The following is a 26,525-nucleotide window of genomic DNA, read 5'->3' as shown; positions in this document are numbered from 1 at the left end:
AAGAAACTCTTCCGGAATGCGTGATTCACAGTGGACCTGCGTGGAGAGCGTGGGAGCCCACAGTTCGGGACACCAGCAGCAGACTCAACACACCAGCGCTGGAACGCGAGGTGAGCCGAACCTCAATAGCCCGAGACACCGGCAGGCAAGCGGAGAGAGGAGACTAGAGGGAATGACCCCCGGGGGGGAAAAGTTCACCAGGCTAACTAGAAGAGAGAGAGAGAAAGTGACTGGTACGGACACGGGTTTCTCTCTCTCCGCTCACCTCTCAAGGGCGAGCAAGACAAAGAGCAGGCACCATTGTGGACATATGTCATAAGCAGAGCGACCTCAGGTCTGCACCGGCCCTGAGCCTAGCAGAAAAACCTGACTCTGGGCGGTGCGAATTAACAGGAGATTAGGACCTAGTAAATTTGTGGTGCTACTGAACTGAGACTGTGAAAAAAGAGACAGTGGGGGAGAGAACTCACAGAATTCACGTGAGTACTCTCCAGAGACGCTACAAGTCTGTAACTTTGGCAACCCAGTGGGAGACTGAAGGAGAATTTGAGCCCACTCTGAGGGCAGAACAGATTCCCTGTGTGGTCCTTGGGAAAGAGATTCTGATCTCTGGCTCCTGTGGGTATATCATTTGCCTGCTAACTACCTCCAACCTCGTTCAGCTGTGCGGAATTACTTCCCTTTTGAATCAAAAAAAGAAAGAGAGAGATCTACCACGCCTAACCTGGGAGTGTCACCTTTGGCACACCAAACAGACCTCTCAGGCCACACCCATCTCAAGCCTCTAAGGCTCCATCAAAAACAGACAGTCCACTTAATCTAGAGTCATAGTATAACAAGAAAAAGCACCACAGTGAAGAAACCAAATATCTCCAATATGCCAAATAACAAACGCAAAAACCGAGGTAATAAAAACAAGGCAGTCACCATGACGCCCCTAAATGAAAAAGACACCCCAATTCAAGATTATGAAGATGATGAGATAGAAGAAATGCAAGAAGCAGATCTAAAAAAATTGATAAGAACATTAAGAAGTTCTCAAAAACAAATTCTCGAATGAATGAAGGTGAAATAAAGACCTTTAAAAACAAACAGAAATTGAAAGAATTTGTCGACACTTGTCCAGCCCTGCAAAAGATGCTTAAAGATGTATTGCACACAGAAACACAGAAACACAATCATCAATATGAAAGAAGGTAAAGGAAGGAAACCTCACAGCAAAAGATCACAGGGAATTCAAAGCATATATTAGAACTTATCTTTGGCAAATGGCAGGGCAAAGTTACCACTTATCATTAGTCACATTGAACGTTGATGGCCTGAACTGTCCAGTTAAAAGACACCGATTGGCTGATTGGGTTAAGGAACAAAACCCATCTATTTGCTGCTTACAAGAAACACATCTTTCCAAGAAAGATCCATACAGACTGAAAGTGAAAGGCTGGAAAAAGATATAGCATGCCAACAGAAATGAAAAAAGAGCAGGCGTAGCCATCTTAATATTGGACAACATAAACTTTACCACAAAAACCATTAAGAGAGACAAAGAGGGACACTACATAATGATTAAGGGATCAATACAACAAGAAGATATAACAATTATTAATGTATATGCACCTAACTACAGGGCACCGGTTTATCTAAAAGATTTGTTAAGGGACTTAAAGGGAGACTTAGACCCCAATACAATAGTACTGGGGGACTTCAATACTCCACTCTCAGAAGTAGACAGATCAACAGGACACAAGATCAACAAGGAAACAGCAGATTTAATTGACACTATGCCCAAATGGATCTAACAGATATATACAGAACTCTCAATCCTACAGCTAAAGATTTTACATTCTTCTCAGCAGTGCATGGAACCTTCTCTAGGATTGACCACATACTAGGCCATAAAGCAAGTCTCAGCAAATTCAAAAGAATTAGAATCATACCATGCAGATTCTCAGACCATAAAGGAATGAAGTTGGAAATTAACAACTCAGGAATCCCTAGGGCATACGCAAACACATGGAGATTGAACAACATGCTCCTGAATGAACAATGGGTCATAGAAGAAATCAAAAGAGAAATCAAAAACTTTCTGGAAGTAAATGAGGATAACAGCACAACATATCAAAACTTATGAGATGCAGCAAAAGCAGTGTTAAGAGGAAAATTTCTATCAATAGGTGCCTACATCAAGAAATTTGAAAGGCACCAAATAGATGAGCTTTCAATTCACCTCAAGGGTCTAGAAAACCTACAGCAAACCAGACCCAAATCTAGTAGGAGAAGAGTAATAATTAAAATCAGAGGAGAAATCAACAGGATTGAATCCAAAAAAAAATTACAAAAAATCAGCCAAACGAGGAGCTGGTTTTTTGACAAAATAAACAAAATTGACACCCCATTGGCCCAACTAACTAAAAAAAGAAGAGAAAAGACCCAAATCAATAAAATCAGAGATGAAAAAGGAAACATAACAACAGACACCACAGAAATAAAAAGAATCATCAGAAACTACTACAAGGACTTGTATGCCAGCAAACAGGGAAACCTATCAGAAATGGATAGATTCCTGGACACATGCAACCTACCTAAATTGAAACAGGAAGATATAGAAAACCTCAACAGACCCATAACTGAGACAGAAATTGAAACAGTAATAAAGGCCCTCCCAACAAAGAAAAGCCCAGGACCAGATGGATTCACTGCTGAATTCTACCAGACATTTAAAGAAGAACTAATCCCATTTCTTCTCAAACTATTCAGAACAATCGAAAAAGATGGAATCCTCCCAAATTCTTTCTATGAAGCCACCATCACCTTAATTCCTAAGCCAGAAAAAGATGCAGCATTGAAAGAGAACTACAGACCAATATCCCTGATGAACATAGATGCAAAAATCCTCAATAAAATTCTCACCAATAGAATGCAACAACACATCAGAAAGATCATCTACCCAGACCAACTGGGATTTATCCCTGGTATGCAGGGATGGTTTAATGTGCGCAAGACAATCAATGTGATACACCACATTAACAGACTGCAGAAGAAAAACCATATGATTATCTCAATAGACACGGAGAAAGCATTTGATAAAATACAACACCCATTCATGATGAAAACTCTAAGCAAACTGGGTTTGGAAGGAACATTCCTCAATACAATCAGGGCAATCTATGAAAAACCCACAGCCAACATCCTATTGAATGGGGAAAAGTTGGAAGCATTTTCACTGAGATCTGGTACCAGACAGGGATGCCCACTCTCACCACTACTATTCAATATAGTTCTGGAGGTTTTAGCCAGAGCTGTTAGGCAAGAAAAAGAAATTAAAGGGATACAAATAGGGAAGGAAGAACTCAAACTATCCCTCTTTGCAGAAGATATGATTCTTTATTTAGGGGACCCAGAGAACTCTACTAAGAGACTATTGGAACTCATAGAAGGTTTTGGCAAAGTAGCAGGGTATAAAATTAATGCACAAAAATCAACAGCCTTTGTACACAGGCAATGCCATGGCTGAGAAAGAACTTCTAAGATCAATCCCATTCACAATAGCTACAAAAACAATCAAATACCTTGGAATAAACTTAATCAAGGACGTTCAAGATCTCTACGATGAAAATTACAAAACCTTAAAGAAAGAAATAGAAGAGGATACCAAGAAATGCAAAAATTTTCCAAGCTCATGGATTGGAAGAATCAATATCATCAAAATGTCCATTCTCCCAAAAGCAATTTACAGATTCAATGCAATACCAATCAAGATAGCAAAGACCTTCTTCTCAGATCTGGAAAAAATCATGCTGAAATTCATATGGAGACACAGGAGACCTCGAATAGCTAAAGCAATCTTGTACAACAAAAACAAAGCTGGAGGCATCACAATACCAGATTTCAGGACATACTACATGGCAGTTGTAATCAAATCAGCATGGTACTGGTACAGAAACAGATGGATAGACCAATGGAACAGAATTGAAACACCAGAAATCAATCCAAACATCTACAGCCAACTCATATTTGATCAAGGATCCAAAACCAATCCCTGGAGTAAGGACAGTTTATTCAATAAATGGTGCTGGGAGAACTGGATTTCCACATGCAGAATCATGAAGCAAGACCCCTACCTTTCATCTTACACAAAAATCCACTCAACATGGATTAAAGACTTAAATCTATGACCTGATACCATCAAATTATTAGAGAGCATTGGAAAAACCCTGCAAGATATAGGTACCAGCAATGACTTCTTGGAAAACACCCGACAAGCACAGGCAGTCAAAGCCAAAATCAACTATTGGGATTGCATCAAATTGAGAAGTTTCTGTACTGCAAAAGAAACAGTCAGGAAAGTGAAGAGACAACCGACAGAATGGGAAAAAATATTTGCAAACTATGCAACAGATAAAGGCTTAATAGCCAGAATCTACAAAGAGATCAAGAAACTCCACAGAAACAAAACAAACAACCCACTTAAGAGATGGGCCAAGGACCTCAATAGACATTTTTCAAAAGAGGAAATCCAAATGGCCAACAGGCACATGAAAAAATGTTCAAGGACACTAGCAATCAGGGAAATGCAAATCAAAAGCACAATGAGGTTTTACCTCACCCCCGTTAGAATGGCTCACATATAGAAATCTAGAGTTTAGCCATTTTTATTTGGGAAACTTAGGTGAGCACTCTTTACACAGTTAATAACTAATTCATCATTTGTTATTACCTATCTCTCTATTCCAGATATAATTCACCCTTCACATGTTTTTCTATGCCATTTCCCAGGTGTTGACCAGTGCACAAAGTTTATAAATTTTGAGTGAATATATGAATAAAGTGTGTAAGTTCTAAGGAAGAGAGTCCATGTAAGTTGTACACAATCATATCTCTCTTTGCTTCTACGTAAAACCAGACAACAACACAGAAAACAGCCACAGAGGGAACTGTGAAATGGGAAAAGAGAAAGGCAGAATGATTAGAAACTTAGAACTGGAGGTAAAACACAGCAGCTGAGCAGTTTACCATATATCCCACATTCAGCAACAGGAATTGGAGTGGGTTGCCTCACTTCAGATTTTGCACAATACCAAGTAGATCCAGTGGTACTGGCAAATGGAATAAGCAGAAGCCTCACTTCCAAAACCCAAGGGGAGTACCATTTGCACCTTTGAATCTCCCCTCTATTACCTAGAGACATCATAAAGTGGATCAAGAAAGTGAGTTCTGGGGGCTTGCACTCTGGCGTAGTGAGTAAAGTCTCAGCATGCACTGCTGGCATCTGATATGGGCACCAGTACATGTCCCGGCTACTTCACTTCTGATTCACTCTCTGCTATGGCCTGGGAAAGCAGTAGAAGATGACCCAAATCCTTGGGCCCCTGCACCTGTGTGGGAAGACCCATGGGAAGCCCCTGGCTCCTGTATTTGGATGGGCGCAGCTCTGGCTGTTGCAGCCAATTAGGGAGTGAACCAGTAGATGGAAGACCCCCCCCTCTTTCTCTCTCTCTCTCTCTGCCTCTCTTCTCTCTCTGTGTAACTCTTTCAAATAGATAAATAAATATTTTTATTTTTATTTTTTATTTATTTTTTGACAGGCAGAGTGCACAGTGAGAGAGAGAGACAGAGAGAAAGGTCTTCCTTTTGCCGTTGGTTCACCCTCTAATGGCTGCCGCGGCCAGTGCACTGTGGCCGGCGCACCACGCTGATCTGATGGCAGGAGCCAGGTGCTTCTCCTGGTCTCCCATGGGGTGCAGGGCCCAAGTACTTGGGCCATCCTCCACTGCACACCCTGGCCACAGCAGAGGCTGGCCTGGAAGAGGGGCAACTGGAACAGAATCCGGCACCCCGACTGGGACTAGAACCCAGTGTGCCGGCGCCACAAGGTGGAGGATTAGCCTAGTGAGCCGCGGTGCCAGCTAAATATTTTTTTCAAAGTGAGTTCTATTCCTACAGGTAACACTACAAATGATGTCAGGAACCTCAGGGTTAGAAAATTAGTCAAACATACAAAATAATCAACAAAATTCTGAAGATAAATTATCTTTGGAACTACAACAGATGAAACTAGACTATAACCTGAGAATAAAAAATAAACATCTAATGAAAGAAAAATTTTAATTAAAATCCATAATTTTCTAAGATAATAGTCAAAATGTCCACATTTCATTAAAAATCACTCATCATACTGAAAAACTAGAAAATATCAACTTTATCAAGAATAGACAGTCAACTGCTAGCAAAACTAAGATGAATCAGATGTTGGAATTATATGACAAATGATATCAAATAACTATCATAAAATGCTCTAATAAATATTGTTTTCTTTTTAAACAAGAAAAAAATAGAATTGGTTATAAAAAGATGTTACAAAAAAGAACCAGATATATTATATAACTAAAAAATGTATTGAATGGGATTAGTAATTGTGTGGAGATGACATAGGCTAGAATCAATAAAAATGAGTATAGAACAATAGAATTAATTGATTCTTAAAAACAAGGAAAATACTTTTTAAAAAGTTATACCCTTGGGACTGACAATACACAGAACTCAACTCAAGGAGCCAAATTGTGGTACAGTGGTTTGAGCCGCTGCTTGTGATGACAGGATCCCATATTGGCATGCCAGTTTGAATCTTGACTGCTACACTTCTGATCTACCTTCTTGCTAATATGCCTGAGAAGGCAGTAGAGCATGGTCCAGATATTTGATCTGCTGCCACCCAAGTGGAAGGGCACAATGGAGTTTCTGGCTCCTGGTTTTGGCTTGGCCAAGATCTGCTGTTGATGTTCTTTGAGGAATTAACCAGTAGAAGGAATATATCTCTCTATGTATCTTGCTGTTTGTCACTCCATGTTTCAAGCAACTGGATGAAGCATGGATTACTATTTAGCCTTAAAAAAGGAATGAAATTGCACAATTTGATGAACCTAGAAGACACTCTGTGTTAAGTAAAATAATTCATGTCCACAAAGCACATTCAGCCTAATCTTACTTATACATGGAATCTAAAATTCCTGAACTTATAAGAGCAGGGGAATTAAGCTGTGTCTCTTTGTGAGTGAATTATTTCACTTAACACAGAGTTGTTGAAGTGAAATGGACACTATGAGAAACAATGACTTGATCAGTCTTTGTCCTGACTGTCGAGGGACAACTTACGAATCTATTCCTTTTAGTATTTTTTGTTCTACTTAATACCATTGGTTGAACTCTCTTTAATTATCACACAATTATTCTTAGGTGTTTAAATTTAACTGAAAAGTGATCTCTGTTAAATATAAGAGTAGGAATAAGAGAGGGAGAAAATGTACAGTTCGGCACCTGCTCAATCGGACTTACCCCTAATGGGAGAGCTAGGGGATTCCAATTCAATCCCATCAAGGTGGCATGTACCAATGCCATGTCACTAGTCAAAGTGATCAGTTTAAGTTCATAATTGATCATAATGGTAGGATTAAGAGTCAAAGGGATCTCATAAATCAGACTAGTGTCTGCTAATACTAACTGATAGAATTAAGAAGGAGAGAACAATCCAACATGGGAAGCGGGATACACAGCAGACACATAGAATGGCAGATGTCCTAAACAGCACTCTGGCCTCAGAATCAGCCCTTAAGCATTCGGATCTGGCTAAAAAGCCCATGAGACTATTTCAGGCATGGAAAGCCAAGACACTGTGGAAAAAAATGAACTAAATCAAAGATCTCTGTGATTGAAATCCCAGTGGAAAGAACGGGCCATCAAAAAAGGAGGTACCTTTCTTGGAAGGGAGGAGAGAACTTCTACTTTGACTATGACATTGTCTAAATAAGATCGGAGTTGGTGAACTCAAGAGGCGTCCATAGCCTTGGCAGCTCATGACAAGAGCCTAGGGTGATTACTGATGTCATAAATAAGAGTGTCAATTGTTAATCAACAACAGGAGTCACTGTGCACTTACTCCCCATGTAGGATCTCTGTCCATAATGTGTTGTACTATGTGAACTGACGGCATAACTAGTACTCAAATAGTACTTTATACTTTGTGTTTCTGTGTGGGTGCAAACTGTTGAAATCTTTACTTAGTATATACTAAATTGATCTTCTGTGTATAAAGATAATAGAAAATGAATCTTAATGTGAATGGGTTGGGAGAGCGAGTGGGATATGGGATGGTTGTGGGTGGCAGGATGGTTATGGGGGGAAAAACCTGCTGTAATCCAAAAGTCGTACTTTGGAAATTTAAATTTATTAAATAAAAGTTAAAAATTACTAAAATGGATTTTGTGCTATAATCTTACACATAGGTAATGGGATAATCATGTATTAGCTTGATTTAATGACTTTATTGTACTCACATGTAAAAAGCCATGCTGTTCACCAAATATATGTACAATTAATTTGTAAAATAAAACAATTATTTAAAATATGATGAAGAAAATAGTGGCAAAAAATTTTCCCTAATGGGGAAAGATGTTAACATTCATGTACATAAAGCTCACAGCTTGCCAATGATATTTAATCTTAAGAAGAATTTTCCATACAAATAGAAGTCCAGAAAATCTATCACTAGAGCTTTCTTACAATAAATGGTAAAGAAGTTCTTCAAGATGAACTAGAGGAGGAGGCAAGAAGGCGGAATAGGAAGGGAGCACACTGATAGTCCGGGGAGAGACAGTTTAATAAAAGTGGAGATACTGCAGATTCAAGAAAGAGTAGGGGAGGAAACAGCAGAAGAAACTCTTCCGGAATGCGTGATTCACAGTGGACCTGCGTGGAGAGCGTGGGAGCCCACAATTCGGGACACCAGCGGCAGACTCAACACACCAGCGCTGGAACGCGAGGTGAGCCGAACCTCAATAGCCCGAGACACCGGCAGGCAAGCGGAGAGAGGAGACTAGAGGGAACGACCCCCGGGGGGGGGAAAAGTTCACCAGGCTAACTGGAAGAGAGAGAGAGAAAAAAAAGGTGACTGGTACGGACACGGGTTTCTCTCTCTCCGCTCACCTCTGAAGGGCGAGCAAAACAAAGAGCAGGCGCCATCTTGGACATATGTCATAAGCAGAGCGACCTCAGGTCTGCACCGGCCCTGAGCCTAGCAGAAAAACCTGACTCTGGGCGGTGCGAATTAACAGGAGATTAGGACCTAGTAAATTTGTGGTGCTACTGAACTGAGACTGTGAAAAAAGAGACAGTGGGGGAGAGAACTCACGGAATTCACGTGAGTACTCTCCAGAGACGCTACAATTCTGTAACTTTGGCAACCCAGTGGGAGACTGAAGGAGAATTTGAGCCCACCCTGAGGGCAGAACAGATTCCCTGTGTGGTCCTTGGGAAAGAGATTCTGATCTCTGGCTCCTGTGGGTATATCATTTGCCTGCTAACTACCTCCAACCTCGTTCAGCTGTGCGGAATTACTTCCCTTTTGAATCAAAAAAAGAAAGAAAGAGAGAGATCTACCACGCCTAACCTGGGAGTGTCACCTTTGGCACACCAAACAGAGCTCTCAGGCCACATCCATCTCAAGCCTCTAAGGCTCCATCAAAAACAGTCCACTTAATCTAGAGTCATAGTATAACAAGAAAAAGCACCACAGTGAAGAAACCAAATATCTCCAATATGCCAAATAACAAACGCAAAAACCGAGGTAATAAAAACAAGGCAGTCACCATGACGCCCCTAAATGAAAAAGACACCCCAATTCAAGATTATGAAGATGATGAGATAGAAGAAATGCAAGAAGCAGATCTAAAAAAATTGATAAGCACATTAAGAAGTTCTCAAAAACAAATTCTTGAACTACAGAAATCCTTAATGGACAAGATAGAAAATCTCTCTCGTGAAAATGAAATATTAAGGAGGAATCAAATGAAACGAAACAACTAGTACAACAGGAAACGGTGATAGTGACGAGAAATCATAATGAAGTGAAGAATTCAATAGATCAAATGAAAAACACAATAGAGACTCTTACGAACAGAATGGGTGAAGCAGAAGAGAGAATATCGGACTTAGAAGACAGAGAACAGGAAAGGATACAGTCAGACCAAAGAAAAGAAGAGGAAATTAGAAATCTAAAGCATATTGTCAGGAATCTTCAGGATACTATTAAAAAGCCCAACATTCGGGTTCTAGGAGTTCCTGTAGGCATGGAGAGGGAGAAAGGATTAGAAGGCCTTTTTAGTGAGATATGAGCAGAAAATTTCCCAGGTTTGGAGAAGGACAGAGAAATCCTAGTACAGGAAGCTCACAGAACCCCTAATAAGCATGACCAAAAGAGATCCTCACCACGACACGTTGTAATTAAACTCTCCACAGTGAAACATAAATAAAAGATCCTAAAATGTGCAAGAGAGAAACGTCAGATTACTCTCAGAGGATCTCCAATCAGACTCACAGCTGACTTCTCATCAGAAAACCTACAAGCTAGGAGGGAATGGCGAGATATAGCCCAGGTACTAAGAGAGAAAAATTGCCAGCCCAGAATATTATATCCTGCAAAGCTCTCATTTGTGAATGAAGGTGAAATAAAGACTTTTCACAACAAACAGAAATTGAAAGAATTTGTCGCCTCTCATCCAGCCCTGCAAAAGATGCTTAAAGATGTGTTACACACAGAAACACAGAAACACAATCATCAATATGAAAGAAGGTTAAGGAAGGAAAGCTCACAGCAAAAGATCACAGGGAACTCAAAGCATATATTAGAACTTATCTTTGGCAAATGCAGGGCAAAGTTACCACTTATCATTAGTCACATTGAACGTTGATGGCCTGAACTGTCCAGTTAAAAGACACCGATTGGCTGATTGGGTTAAGGAACAAAACCCATCTATTTGCTGCTTACAAGAAACACATCTTTCCAAGAAAGATCCATACAGACTGAAAGTGAAAGGCTGGAAAAAGATATAGCATGCCAACAGAAATGAAAAAAGAGCAGGCGTAGCCATCTTAATATTGGACAACATAAACTTTACCACAAAAACCATTAAGAGAGACAAAGAGGGACACTACATAATGATTAAGGGATCAATTCAACAGGAAGATATAACAATTATCAATGTATATGCACCTAACTACGGGGCACTGGTTTATCTAAAAGATTTGTTAAGGGACTTAAAGGGAGACATAGACCCCAATACAATAGTACTGGGGGACTTCAATACTCCACTCTCAGAAATAGACGGATTCACAGGACAGAAGATCAACAAGGATACAGTAGATTTAAATGACACTATAGCCCAAATGGATCTAACAGATATCTATAGAACTTTCAATCACAGCTAAAGATTTTACATTCTCCTCAGCAGTACATGGAACCTTCTCTAGGATTGACCACATACTAGGCCATAAAGCAAGTCTCAGCAAATTCAAAAGAATTAGAATCATACCATCCAGATTCTCAGACCATAAAGGAATGAAGTTGGAAATAAACAACTCAGGAATCCCTAGAGCATACGCAAACACATGGAGATTGAACAACATGCTCCTGAATGAACAATGGGTCATAGAAGAAATCAAAAGAGAAATCAAAAACTTTCTGGAAGTAAATGAGGATAACAGCACAACATACCAAAACTTATGGGACGCAGCAAAAGCAGTGTTAAGAGGAAAGTTTATATCAATAGGTGCCTACATCAAGAAATTGGAAAGGCACCAAATAGATGAGCTTTCAACGCATCTCAAGGGTCTAGAAAAAATGCAGGAAACCGGACCCAAATCTAGTAGGAGAAGAGAAATAATTAAAATCAGAGAAGAAATCAACAGGATTGAATAAAAAAAAATTACAAAATATCAGCCAAACGAGGAGCTGGTTTTTTGAAAAAATAAACAAAATTGACACTCCACTGGCCCAATTAACTAAAAAAAGAAGAGAAAGAAGAGAAAAGACCCAAATCAATAAAATCAGAGATGAAAAAGGAAACATAACAACAGACACCACAGAAATAAAAAGAATCATCAGAAATTACTACAAGGACTTGTATGCCAGCAAACAGGGAAACCTATCAGAAATGGATAGATTCCTGGACACATTCAAGCTACTACCTATATTGAACCAGGAAGACATAGAGAACCTCAACAGACCCATAACTGAGACAGAAATTGAAACGGTAATAAAGGCCCTCCCAACAAAGAAAAGGACAGGACCACATGGATTCACTGCTGAATTCTACCAGACATTTAAAGAAGAACTAACTCCAATTCTTCTCAAACTATTCAGAACAATCGAAGAAGAGGGAGTCCTCCCAAATTCTTTCTATGAAGCCAGCATCACCTTAATTCCTAAGCCGGAAAAAGATGCAGCACTGAAAGAGAATTACAGACCAATATCCCTGATGAACATAGATGCAAAAATCCTCAATAAAATTCTCACCAATAAATGCAACAACACATCAGAAAGATCATCCATGCGGACCAAGTGGGATTTATCCCTGGTATGCAGGGATGGTTTAATGTGCGCAAGACAATCAATGTGATACACCACATTAACAGACTGCAGAAGAAAAACCATATGATTATCTCAATAGATGCAGAGAAAGCATTTGATAAAATACAACACCCGTTCATGATGAAAACTCTAAGCAAACTGGGTTTGGAAGGAACATTCCTCAATACAATCAAAGCAATCTATGAAAAACCCATGGCCAACATCCTATTGAATGGGGAAAAGTTGGAAGCATTTCCACTGAGATCTGGTACCAGACAGGGATGCCCACTCTCACCACTGCTATTCAATATAGTTCTGGAGGTTTTAGCCAGAGCTGTTAGGCAAGAAAAAGAAATTAAAGGGATACAAATAGGGAAGGAAGAACTCAAACTATCCCTCTTTGCAGAAGATATGATTCTTTATTTAGGGGACCCAGAGAACTCTACTAAGAGACTATTGGAACTCATAGAAGGTTTTGGCAAAGTAGCAGGGTATAAAATTAATGCACAAAAATCAACAGCCTTTGTACACAGGCAATGCCATGGCTGAGAAAGAACTTCTAAGATCAATCCCATTCACAATAGCTACAAAAACAATCAAATACCTTGGAATAAACTTAACCAAGGACGTTCAAGATCTCTATGATGAAAGTTACAAAACCTTAAAGAAAGAAATAGAAGAGGATACCAAGAAATGCAAAAATTTTCCAAGCTCATGGATTGGAAGAATCAATATCATCAAAATGTCCATTCTCCCAAAAGCAATTTACAGATTCAATGCAATACCAATCAAGATAGCAAAGACCTTCTTCTCAGATCTGGAAAAAATCATGCTGAAATTCATATGGAGACACAGGAGACCTCGAATAGCTAAAGCAATCTTGTACAACAAAAATGAAGCTGGAGGCATCACAATACCAGATTTGAGGACATACTACATGGCAGTTGTAATCAAATCAGCATGGTACTGGTACAGAAACAGATGGATAGACCAATGGAACAGAATTGAAACACCAGAAATCAACCCAAACATCTACAGCCAACTCATATTTGATCAAGGATCCAAAACCAATCCCTGGAGTAAGGACCGTCTATTCAATAAATGGTGCTGGGTAAATTGGATTTCCACATGCAGAATCATGAAGCAAGACCCCTACCTTTCACCTTACACAAAAATCCACTCAACATGGATTAAAGACCTAAATCTACGACCTGACACCATCAAATTATTAGAGAGCATTGGAAAAACCCTGCAAGATATAGGTACCAGCAATGAATTCTTGGAAAACACCCCAGAAGCAGAGGCAGTCAAAGCCAAAATTAACATTTGGGATTGCATCAAATTGAGAAGTTTCTGTACTGCAAAAGAAACAGTCAGGAAAGTGAAGAGACAACCGACAGAATGGGAAAAAATATTTGCAAACTACGCAACTGATAAAGGGTTGATAACCAGAATCTACAAAGAAATCAAGAAACTCCACAGCATCAAAACAAACAACCCACTTAAGAGATGGGCCAAGGACCTCAATAGACATTTTTCAAAAGAGGAAATCCAAATGACCAACAGACACATGAAAAAATGTTCAAGATCACTAGCAATCAGGGAAATGCAAATCAAAAGCACAATGAGGTTCCACCTCACCCCAGTTATAATGGCTCACATTGAGAAATCTACCAACAATAGATGCTGGCGAGGATGTGGGGAAAAAGGGACACTAACACACTGTTGGTGGGAATGCACACTGGTTAAGCCACTATGGAAGTCAGTCTGGAGATTCCTCACAAACCTGAAGATAACCCTGCCACTCAACCCAGCCATCCCACTACTTGGAATTTACCCAAAGGAAATTAAATTGGCAAACAAAAAAGCTGTCTCCATTTCAATGTTTATTGCAGCTCAATTCACAATAGCTAAGACCTGGAACCAACCCAAATGCACATCAACAGTAGACTGGATGAAGAAATTATGGGACATGTACTCTATAGAATACTATACAGCAGTCAAAAACAACGAAACCCGGTCATTTCAACAAGAGGGAGGAAATTTAAAACATCATGCTGAGTGAATTAAGCCAGTCCCAAAGGGACAAATATCATATGTTCTCCCTGATTGGCGACAACTGAGCACCAAAGGGGAAACTTGTTGAAGTGAAATGGACACTGTGAGAAACAGTGACTTGATCAGCTCTTGTCCTGACAGTTGATGTACAATGTAATACTTTATCCATTTTAGTATTTTTTTTTTGTTCTAGTACCATTGGTTGAACTCTGTAATTAACACACAATTATTCTTAGGTGTTTAAATTTTAACTGAAAAGTGATCCTTGTTAGGAATTTGGAAAACATTATGTTGAGTGAAATAAGCCAATCCCAAAGGGACAAATACCACTTGTTCTCCTTGATAGGTGACAACTAACTGAGCACCAAGAAGGAAACCTGTTAAAGTGAAATGAACACTATGAGAAACGGTGACTTGATCAGCCCTCACCCTGACTGTTGATGAGCAACTTGATATGTTATCCCTCTTAGTATTTTTTTTTGTTTGTTCTACTTAATACTTTTGGTTGAATACTGTAATCAATACACAATTCTTCTTAAGTGCTGAAACTTAACTGAAAAGTGGTTGCTGTTAAATGTAAGAGTGGGAATAAGAGAGGGAAGAGATGAGCAAATCGGGACATGCTCAAGCTGACTTACCTCAAACAGTAGAGTTAGAAACATACCAGGGGATTCGAATTCAAACCCATTGAGGTGGCATGTACCAATGCCATCTCACTAGTCCCAGTGATCAATTTCTGTTCACAATTGATCATAATGATAGGACTAAGAACCAAAGGGATCACATAAACAAGAATAGTGTCTGCAAATACTAGCTGACAGAATCAAAAAGGGAGAGAATGATCCAACATGGGAAGTGAGATACACAGCAGACCCATAGAATGCCAAATGTCCTAACAGCACTCTGGCTCATAATCAGCCCTTAAGGCATGCGGATCCGGCTGAAATGCCCATGAGAGTGTGGGGAGCAATCCGGACTGGACTAAGTTACTGGAATTAAGACTTATTCTATGCATCTGCTCTCCCACAATATGGCGCTGGGAGAGAAGTAAACAGCTTCTACACAGCTGCCTCCAGTTCAGCTAATAAACTGTAGGACTTGCTACTGATTGGAGGAGAGCAGCGTACTCGGCGTGTGGGCAGCTGAGTTGGGATTGGCGGAGGAGGACTATAAAGGAGGAGAGAGACGGCATTCACCAGGAACATCTAAGGGGAACATCTAGCTGAAGGAACACCTGTGCAGCCCCCGAGACGAGCCGGCCGGCGGTGTGCCGCTCCCCTGCGGAAGTGGGGAATGTGGCCAGGGGGAACTGCCCTTCCACGGAGGTGGAAGGGATAGTAGCCAACCCGGGAAGAACCAGCAGCAAACCCGGGGAGGGCCGAGCAGACGAAAGAACAGCGCAGGGTCCTGTGTCGTTCCTCCACGAAGAGGGGGAGCGACAGAGAGTATTTTAGGAATGGAAACCCAAGACACTCTGGGGGAACAAAAAACCTAAATGAAAAATCTCCGTGAGTGAGATCCCAGTTGAAAGAATGGGTCATCAAAGAAGGAGGTACCTTCCTCTGAAGGGAGGAGAGAACTTCCACTTTGACCATGGCCTTGTCTAAAAATGATCAGAGTCAGTGAACTCAGGGGGCTTCCATAGCCTTGGCAGCTCATGAAAAGAGCCTAGGGTGATTACTGATGCCAAAAACAAGAGTTTCAATTTGTTAAGTCAACAACAGGAGTCACTGTGCACTTACTCCCCATGTAGGATCTTTGTCCTTAGTGTGCTGTACATTGAGATTTAAAGCTATAACTAGTACTCAAACAGTATTTTTCACTTTATGTATCTGTGTGGGAGCAAACTGTTGAAATCTTTACTTAATGTATGCTAAACTGATCTTCTGTATATAAAGAGAATCAAAAATGAATCTTGATATGAATGGAAGGGGAGAGGGAGTGGGTAATTGGAGGGTTGTGGGTTGGAGGGACGTTATGGGGGGGAAGCCATTGTAACCAATATTCTGTACTTTGGAAATTTATAGTCATTAAATAAAAGTTAAAAAAAGATGAACTAAAAGCTGCTAATTAACAACAGGAAAACACTTGAAAGTATAAAATTCACTGCTAAAGGTAAATATGTTGTCAAATTCAGAATACTCTAATTCTGGATTGGTAGTGTATAAGTAGTTTATAAATGTAGTAAAAAAACACCAAAAGAGAAAAATGTTGCTATATTAACTTACTGATGACAGATAATCTAAAAAGGTGTAAACAGCTCTCTGTGCTGGACTCCAGACTTGGGAGCCTGCAGTTGCTGCCATATCCCACCAGACTGCATCCAAGGAAATGATGTTAAAGAATTCTTTGCCAGAGCCAGAATGGAAACTACAGGCTCCTAAAGATACATACGGAGAATGAGCAAATTGTTATTGGCCCAAGGCCTCAATATTCAGACTGCAGGGTTAAGGATTATAAACCTTTTTCTCCACCCAAAGAAACATTTTATTTAAGGAATACAAACTTCATGCACTTTGTAAGTACAACTTTAGAAATATAGTGATTCTTCCCAGCATATGTGATTTCCCACCACATGCTCACCCCTCCTCCTTCTCCCATTCTCAATCCCATTCTCCACTAAGAGCCAATTTTAATTAACTTTACACAGAGAAGACCAACTCTATACTAAGTAAAGAATTCAACAAGTCACACGAAAAATAAAAACTGTTCCTCAACAGTCAAGGGCTGTTTGAAGTCATTGTATCTTGAAGTTAATTTCATTTCTTTCTTTTAGAAACTTAATTAATGTTAAAGAAGCATGCAAGAATGATGCATCTTTTGCAAGCACGTAGACATAATTATAATACAACTATTTCAGGACAGAGGTCCTGTGTGGGAAGTTAGTGCACAGTGACTCCTGTTTTTAATATAACAATATGACATCAGTGACCACCCAAGGCCCTTGACATGAGCTACCTAGGCTATGGAAGCTTTTTGAATCCACAAACTCCATCGGTTTTTAGACAAGGCCATTAGCAAAGTAGAAATTGTCTGCTTTCAGAGAAAAGTACCTCCTTTGATGACCACTTCTTTTCACTGGGGTTTCACCCACCAAGGTCCTACATGTAGGATTTTTTTTTGCCACAGTGTCTTGGCTTTCCATGCCTGAAATGCTCTCATGGACATTTCAACAAGACCAGAATGCTTTAAGGGCTGATTCTGAGGTCAGAATGCTATTTAAATTGATTGTCATTCTATGAGTCTGCTGTATGGATTGCTTCCCATTTGGTGCACTCACTCTTTTTTAATTCTATCTATTATTACCAAACACTTAGTCCCATTTATATGATCACATTAACTCTTATCCTATCTATATGATCACTTTAAAACTTAATCCTATTCCTAGGATAATGCTAACACTGAAGATGGCATTTTTACCACCAGCTTAAGGGGGTTTGGGGTCTCATGGCAAATTTTTAAACTGTACACTTAGAAATTAGTCCATATTATGTATTCCATCATTTTTGTTTGTTGATTTCTGTATGAAAGCCATTCTAACTGGGGTAAGATGAAAACTCATTGTGGTTTTGATTTGCATTTCCTGAAAGCTAGTGAACATGAGCATTTTTTCATGTGTCTGTTGGCTACTTGGATTACCTCTTTTGAAAAATATCTATTTAAGTCCTTTCCCCATCTCATAAGTGGTTGTTTTGTTGTTGTGGAGTTTCTTGATTTCTTTATATATTCTGGTTATTAATCATTTTTAATTTCATAGTTTACAAATAAAATGTAAATTTTTTCTGAATATGAGAAGAATGTCCTTGGTATGTAATTGGTATTGCAATGAATCTGTAAATTGCTATTGGAAGTATGGACATTTTGATGATATTGAATCTTCCAATTCATGAACATGGATGATTTTTCCATTTTTTGGAAACTTTCCCATTCTTTCAGTTGCCTCTTCACATTCCTGAGTATTTCTTTTGCAGTACAAGAGCTTCTCAATTTGATGTAATCCCATTTGTTCATTTTGTCTTTGGCTGCCTGTGCCTCAGGGGTCTTTTCCAAAAAGTCTTTGCCTATGCTAATAGCCTGCAGGCTTTCCCCAATGGCCTGTAATAATTTGATGGTATCAGCTCATAGATTTAGGTCTTTAATCCCTTTTGAGTGGATTTTGGCATAAGGTGTAAGTTAGGGTCTTTCTTCATACTTCTGCATGTGGAAATCCAGTTTTCCCAGAACCATTGGTTGAAGACACTGTCCTTGCTCCAGAGTTTTAGCTCCTTTGTCAAAGATAAGTTGGTTGTAGATGCTTAGATTGATTTGATTTCTAACATTTCTATTCTGTTATTAACTGCCTTGTAGTATGTCTTGAAATCTGGTATTGTGATTCCCCCAGCTTTGTTTTTGTTGTCTAACATTGCTTTAACTATTTGGGGGACTCCTGTGTTTTCATATGAATTTCAGCCTCATTTTTTCTGAATATGAGAAGAATGTCCTTGGTATGTAATTGGTATTACAATGAATCTGTAAATTGCTATTGGAAGTATGGACATTTTGATGATATTGAATCTTCCAATTCATGAACATGGATGATTTTTCCATTTTTTAGTATCTTCTTCTATTTCTTTCTTTAATGTTCTTTAATGTTTTGCAATTCTCATAATAAAAATCTATGTCATCCTTGCTTAAATTTATTCCAAGGTATTTGATTTTTTGGTAGCTATTGTGAATGTGATTCATCTTAGAAGTCTTTCTCAATCATGGTATTGTCTGTGTATACAAAGGCTGTTGATTTATGTGTATTGATCTTATATCTTGCTAATTTATCAAACTCTTCTATGAGTTACATTAGTCTCTTAGTGGAGTTATTTGGTTCCTCTGTATAAAGAATCATGTCATCTGCAAATAGGGATAGTTTGACTTCTTCCTTCCCAATTTGTATCCCTTTGATTATTCTTTCTTGCCTAATGGCTCTGGCTAAAACTTCCAGTACTATATTGAATAACAATGGTGAAAGTGGGCATCCCTGTCTGGTAGAAGATCTCAGTGGGAACGCTTCCAACTGTTACAGTGGATTAGTTCTGAGAGGAGGAATGAGAGGGACAAGAGGTGTGGAGTCACCACACAGACCCCAGGAATCATGTGAAAGCGGGCCAGAGGCGAGAAGCCTGCAAACTCATTTATTTCAGTTGGTACAGCAGCTTATATAGCCAAGGCAGCCAATCCAGTCAAGGGGTGGTCTATGCCCTAACCAATCACAGCCTGTTGCCAGTCAGACTCCATTGTCATGTGCTTTCTGAAGCCATCCAATTACAGCCTGTTGCCAGGAAGTTTCTGTTGCCAGCAGCCATCTTGGCATGGCCTTCTCATTTGACCACATCCAACTTTTCCCCATTCAAAATGATGCTGCCCATTGGTTTGTCATAAATTGCCTTGATTGAGGAATGTCCCTTCTATACCCAAAATGCTTAGAATTTTCATCATGACAGGGTGTTGAATTTTATCAAATGCTTTCTCTGCATCTATTAAGATAAACATACAGTTTTTGTTTCTCAGTTTTTTAATGTGATGCATCATTGATTTGAAAATGTTGAACCATCTCTGCATACCAGGGATCAATCCCACTTGTTCCACATGAGTGATCTTTTGGATGTGTTGTTGGAATGATTGGCTAGAATTTTATTGAGGATTTTTGCATATATATTCATCACGGAACTTGTTCTGTAGTACTCTTTCTCTTTTGCATCTTTTCAGGTTTAGAAATTAAGGTGATGCTGGCTTCATAGAAAGAATTTGGGAGGATTCCCCCCCCTTAAATCGTTTTGGGTAGCTTAAGATGAATTGGTGTTATTTCTTTATTAAACATCTGGTAGAATTCAGCAGTGAAGCCATCTGGTCCTGGGCATGTCTGTTTTGAGAGGGTCCTTATTACTGATTCAATTTCCATATTGGTTATGGGTCTGTTTAGATTTTCTGTGTTCTTGGATCTATTTAGGTAAATTGTATGTGTCCAGGATGTATCCATTTCTTCTGAGTTTCCCAGTTTGTTGGCATACAGCTATTTGTTGTAATTTCTGATGATTCTTTTTATGTCTATGGTTTCTGTTGTTACATTTCCTTTTTCATCTCTAATTTTATTAATTTGGGTCATCTTTTTCCTTTTTTTGGTTAGACGGGCCAATGGTGTTTCAATTTTGTTTATTTTCCAAAAATCCAGCTCTTTGTTTTGCTGATATTTTGTATTTTTTATTTCAATTTTGATTATTTCAACTCTAATTTTAATTATATCTTTTCTCCTACTAGTTTTGGATTGGCTTGCTGTTTTTTCCTAGATATTTGAGATGCATTGATAGCTTATTTATTTGGTGCCTTTCCAATTTTTTGATGTAGGCACCAATTGTTATAAACTTTCCTCTTAACACTGTTTTTGCTGTATCCCATAAATTTGATATGTTGCATTGTCATTTTGTTTCAAGAAATTTATTTGATTTCTCTTTTGATTTCTTCTATGACCCACTGTTCATACAGGAGCATGTAGTTCAGTCTCCATGTGTTTCCATATGTTCTAGAGATTCCTGAGTTGCTGATTTCCAGCTTCATTGCATTGTGGTCAGAAAAGATGCTTAGTAAGATTTCAAGTTTTTTGATTTGCTGAGACTTGTTTTATGGCCTAGCATAAGATCAATCCTAGAGAAGGTTCCATCATCTGTTGAGAAGAATGTGTATACTGTGGCTTGGGATGGAAAGTTGTGAAGATAAATGTTAGACTCATTTGTTATATAGTGTCAATTAATTCTGTGTTTTCCTTACTGATTTTCTATCTGGTTCTTATGTCCATTGCTGAAATTCGGGTATTGAATTCACCCATTTCTAATGTATTGAGTGTATGTCTCCCTTTAGATGCCTTAACATTTGTATTAAATAACCTGGTGCCCTGTAATTAGGTGCATATACATTTATAATCATTACGTTTTCCTTTTGAATTGATCTCTTTTTTTTAACTTTTATTTAATGAATATAAATTTCCTAAGTACAGCTTATGGATTTCAATGGCTTCCCCCCCCCCATTAACATCCCTCCCACCCTCAACCCTCCCCTTTCCCACTCCCTCTCCCCTTCCATTCACACCAAGATTCATTTTCGATTCTCTTTATATACAGAAGATCAGTTTAGCATACATTAAGTAAAGATTTCAACAGTTTGCTCCCACACAGAAACATAAAGTGAAAAATACTGTTTGAGTACTAGTTATAGCATTAAATCTCAATGTACAGCACACTAAGGACAAAGATCCTACATGAGGAGTAAGTGCACAGTGACTCCTGTTGTTGACTTAACAAATTGACACTCTTGTTTTTGGCATCAGTAATCACCCTAGGCTCTTGTCATGAGTTGCCAAGGCTATGGAAGCCCCCTGAGTTCACCAACTCTGATCATATTTAGACAAGGCCGTGGTCAAAGTGGAAGTTCTCTCCTCCCTTCAGAGAAAGGTACCTCTTAATAATTACATAGTGCCCTTCTTTGTCTCTATTAAGAGTTTTTGTATTAAAGTCTACTTTGTCTGATATTAGGATGGTTATACCAGATCTTTTTTGGTTTCTGTTAGGATGGAATAATTTTTCCATCTTTTTACTTTAAGTCTGCATACATCTTTGTTAGTGAGATGTGTATCTTGTAAGCAGCAAAAAGATGGGTTTTGTTTTTTAATACATTCAGCCAGTCTGTGTCTTTTAACTGGAGAGTTCAGGCCATTTTCATTCAAGGTGACTACTAATAAGTAAGGACTTTGCCCTGCAAATTTTCCATAAATATTCCTGCTATTTTCTCTGGATTACACTTTTACTGAGAGATTTTCTAACTTCCTCTTTCATAGCGATGACCATGTTTCTATTTTTCTGTGTTCAGCACATCCTTAAGCATCTTTTGCAAGGCTGAATGGGTGGTCACAAATTCTTTAAATTTCTTTTTGTTATGGAAGGTCTTTATTTCACTTTCATTCATAAATGAGAGCTTTTCAGGGTACAGTATTCTGGGTTGACTTTTTTTTTTAATTTGGAATATCTCTCATCATTCTCTCTTAGTCTGTAGAGTTTCTGATGAGAAGCCAGCTGTAAATCGAATTGAAGATTCTCTGAAAGTAATCTGGCATTTCTCTCTTGCACATTTTAGAATCTTTCCTTTATGTTTTTTTCCTGTGGAAATTTTGATTACAATATGTCATGGTGATGATCTTTCTGCAAATCTCTATTAGGAGTTGTATGTGCTTCCTGTACTTGGATGTCCCTTTCTTTCTCCAAATTAGGGACATTTTCTGTTATTATTTCACTAAAATGTCCTTCTAATCCTTTCTCTCTTTTCACACCTTTAGGTACTTTCAGAACCTGTATGTTGGTAGTATCCTATATATTCCCAATAGTGTTTTTTAGTTTTCTAATTTCTTCTTGTTGTTTTTGGTCTGACTGTATAATTTCTTGTGATCTGTCTCGAAGTCACATATTCATTCTTCTGCTTCACTGATTCTGCTGTTAAGGCTTTCCACTACATTTTTATTTTTTCTATTGAATTCTTCATTTCCAATATTTCATTTTGATTTTTCCTTATGGTCTCTATTTTGTTGGTGAAATTTTCTAGTCATGTACTGATTTCATTAGTTTGTGCATTTGCTTCTTATTACTTCTAAGGAATCCTATGACCAATTTTTGAATTTCATTTGTGGCATTTTTTTCAGTATCTTCATCTTCACAATGTAATAATGAATTGTTGTGTTCTTTTGGAGGTGTCATGCTGTCTAATTCTTGAATTGGTGTGTTTGTTATTCGGCATTTGTGTAGATACTCACTGGTTTCTTTGTTTTTTTTTTTTTTTTCACTCTGGTGGCTTTTATCTTTGTACCGTACCTCTGTGGATTAGTGGAGTGTCTGTTTTCATTGAATACCTAGAGGCATGTGTTGAGTATGGCCAGGGATCCCTGTTCAGTTCTTCAGGGTTTAGGGTGTGTCTAAGGTGACACACCCAGGTTGGGCATGATAAATCTCCTTTTTTTTAACCAGAGGGGAGGTTTCCTCTGCTCTGTTGGCATAGACTCAGCTTATTTTCTCTCCTCAATAGAGATCAGTGTCGGTGCTAGCCCAGTGGGTATAATAAGTCCTCTGCTCTGCCACATGAACCAAGCAAAGGATATGTACAGTCTTCAGTGTAAGCACATATCCCCCAGCAGTGTCCCTCACTTGGTGACATTGGAGCCCTGAGCATGTGGAGCATCCCACAGTGATTGCCCAAAGTTGTAGCCACAGCCTGAGACCTCCTATGTAGCTTCAGTATTTTCAAAGTCCTGTCACACAAGCCTTCCACAATACAAGCACCCATGCCCCTGTCAGTTCTTTCCAGACTCAGGCATCTCTGCTAGGCTTATTGCCAGGCATAGACATGACCTGGAACAGTTGTTATGTATGTCCAAAATGGTGCCTGCTCTCTATCAATTTGTTTCAGGGTGACATTGTGTGGTGATCTGGGAGAGAGAAAAAATGTCCCCCTTTTTTTCTCTCCTCTCGTTTGGCAAGTACACTATCCCCCTATAGGGCTCCAAGTTGGGTCCCCTCCAGACTCTTCCTGAAGCTTTATCAACAGTGGCTTGGCTGCTGCAGTATGGACTTATCTCACTCTTCTACACTGGTGCAGAGGCTCTCAGCTGCTAGGGTCCTAAGTTGTGCATGTCCACACCCTCCACATAGGTCAAGTGTCCCTCTGATTTGCATGGAATTTCCCCTGCCATTTTCTCCCTAACACTTCTCTGAGACTGCACTGTCTCCACTTTTTTTAAAACTATCTTCTCCTAGATTAGAGCAGTAAGCTCCCTCCCTACTCTGCCATCTTAATCCAATCAGAACCTCTTGTTTTGCCTCTGTTGGAAGACCAACAGCTATTCTACATATTATTGAGGTTAGATTCTCAGAATGCCCAGGGCATGTGGAAGATATTCCATTGTATGAGCTCCAAATCATTCTCACGTTCATCAAAATTATATATAGCAACAAAAGCAACTCCACATTAAAGATGAAGTATTTGGAACAGTGAAAGATTTATTCTTACATGGATACAAAAAATATTTGCTATTACAGTCTTCTCATGTTTCATTGACTGCAGCTGAGGAAGAGTTACAGCAGATTAAAATCAATGAGATACAGACCGTGTCTAAACAAGATAAGAGTCGGAGAACTCAAGGGGCTTCCATAGCCTTGGAAACTCATGACTGGTGCATAGGGAGATTACTGATGCCATAAACAGGAGTGTCAATTTGTAAAGTCAACAACAGGAGTTACTGTGCACTTACTCCTCATGTAGGATCTCTGTCCTTAATGTGCTGTACATTGAGGCTTAATGCTATAACGAGTACTCAAACAGTATATTTCACTTTGTGTTTCTATGGGGGTGCAAACGATTGAAATCTTTACTTAATGTACACTAAACTGATCTTCTGTAAAAAAAAAAAAGAAAGAAATTATCAATTCCCTAATTTACTCTCACTGGGATTAAACATGACAATAGGTCTGATCTGATTTCATCATCATTAAAAAAATCATCTATTATTTTTCACTTTATGTTTCTGTGTGGGAGCAAACTGTTGAAATCCTTACTTAAGGTATACTAAGCTGATCTTCTGTATATTAAGATAATCGAAAATGAATCTTGATGTGAATGGAAGGGGAGAGGGAGTGGGAAAGGGGAGGGTTGTGGGTGGGAGGGACGGTATGGGGGGGAAGCCATTGTAACCCATGAGTCGTACTTTGGAAATTTATATTCATTAAATAAAAGATAAAAAAAATCAATGAGATACAAATTGATGTAGGTGTGAACACTAAGCATCAAACACTACAAGGAGTAGTATTTATTATTTCTTGAAAAGTTTCCAGGCTTTGGGAAAAGCTGAAATAAGACAGCTCAACTATGTCCAGTTGGAAATAGATATAAAAATAAAATTATAATTTTGGCCAACAGAAGAAATGTGAACTAAACGATTTGCCAAACAGGATTTCAAAGGATTCAGTACACGATCATTTCTTTCTGTATAAGCATTCCCATGAAGGAGACTATTCAGAGTCCATAGTTTTATTTGTTCAGTACCTAGGCACACATGCAGTATAAGAGAATGGATGCTGAATTCCAGTTGCAAGAACCCTCTGCTGAAAATTGTAGAAAGACAACTACAAATAGATGTAATATGAAAGATGGAGATAGACAGTTGGGATAAGCTGACTGCAGATTTCCTTTTATGAAGAAGTGCACCCCAAGCAGCACCCACACAAGCAGAGTTTTGTAAAAACCAACAGGTTCTACAGGAAAAAGAAGAATCCAAAGTCTAATTAGGGGTCTAACTGAGGAATCGAAAGACTAATTAGGTTTCCAGCTGAAATGGAAACCACTGCCAATTAATATTGCTGCATTAAACATTGCAATACTCATTTTTCAAAAGTTTAATGTTTACTACACGAGAAGCAAAATCATTTCATGTTGCTACACATTAGGGGAAAATTGTGCTTTTGGGAAAATTGTGCCTTTTAAAAATAGCATTTTTTCACTTTGGTGCATTTTTTAAACTTTTATTTAATGAATATAAATTTCCTAAGTACAGCTTATGGATTACAAGGGCTTCCCGCCCATAACTTCCCTCCCACCCACAACCCTCCACTTTCCTTCTCCCTCCAGACTTCAATTCACATCAAGATTCATTTTCAATTCTCTTCATATACAGATGATCAGTTTAGCATATATTAAGTAAAGATTTCAACAGTTTGCTCCCACACAGAAACACAAAGTGAAAAATACTGTTTGAGTACTCATTATAGCATTAAATCACACTGTACAGCACATTAAGGACAGAGATCCTACATGAGGAGTAAGTGCACAGTGAATCCTGTTGTTGACTTAACAAATTGACACTCTTATTTATGGCATCAGTAATCACCCTAGGCTCTTGTCATGAGGTTCCAAGGCTATGGAAGCCTTTTGAGTTCACCGACTCTGATCATATTTAGACAAGGCCATAGTCAAAGTGGAAGTTCTCTCCTCCCTTCAGAGGAAGGTA

At 38.9% G+C, this 26,525-nt stretch overlaps 1 protein-coding gene and 1 pseudogene across 1 annotated transcript in view; one reads left to right on the top strand and one right to left on the bottom strand.

Moving 5' to 3' along the window:
* LOC100353853 (butyrophilin-like protein 3) overlaps window positions 1-26,525 on the bottom strand; it is a 65,453-nt gene that overhangs the window by 22,531 nt on the left and 16,397 nt on the right. The gene's annotated exons all lie outside the window — the stretch shown is intronic.
* Window positions 4,963-25,917, top strand: LOC138845236 (twinfilin-1-like; annotated as a pseudogene).

This window comes from Oryctolagus cuniculus, chromosome 14 (assembly GCF_051225735.1).
Source record: "Oryctolagus cuniculus isolate XC-2025 breed Fujian yellow rabbit chromosome 14, ASM5122573v1, whole genome shotgun sequence".
Taxonomy (NCBI): domain Eukaryota; kingdom Metazoa; phylum Chordata; class Mammalia; order Lagomorpha; family Leporidae; genus Oryctolagus; species Oryctolagus cuniculus.
This window is presented reverse-complemented; position numbering and strand designations above follow the sequence as displayed.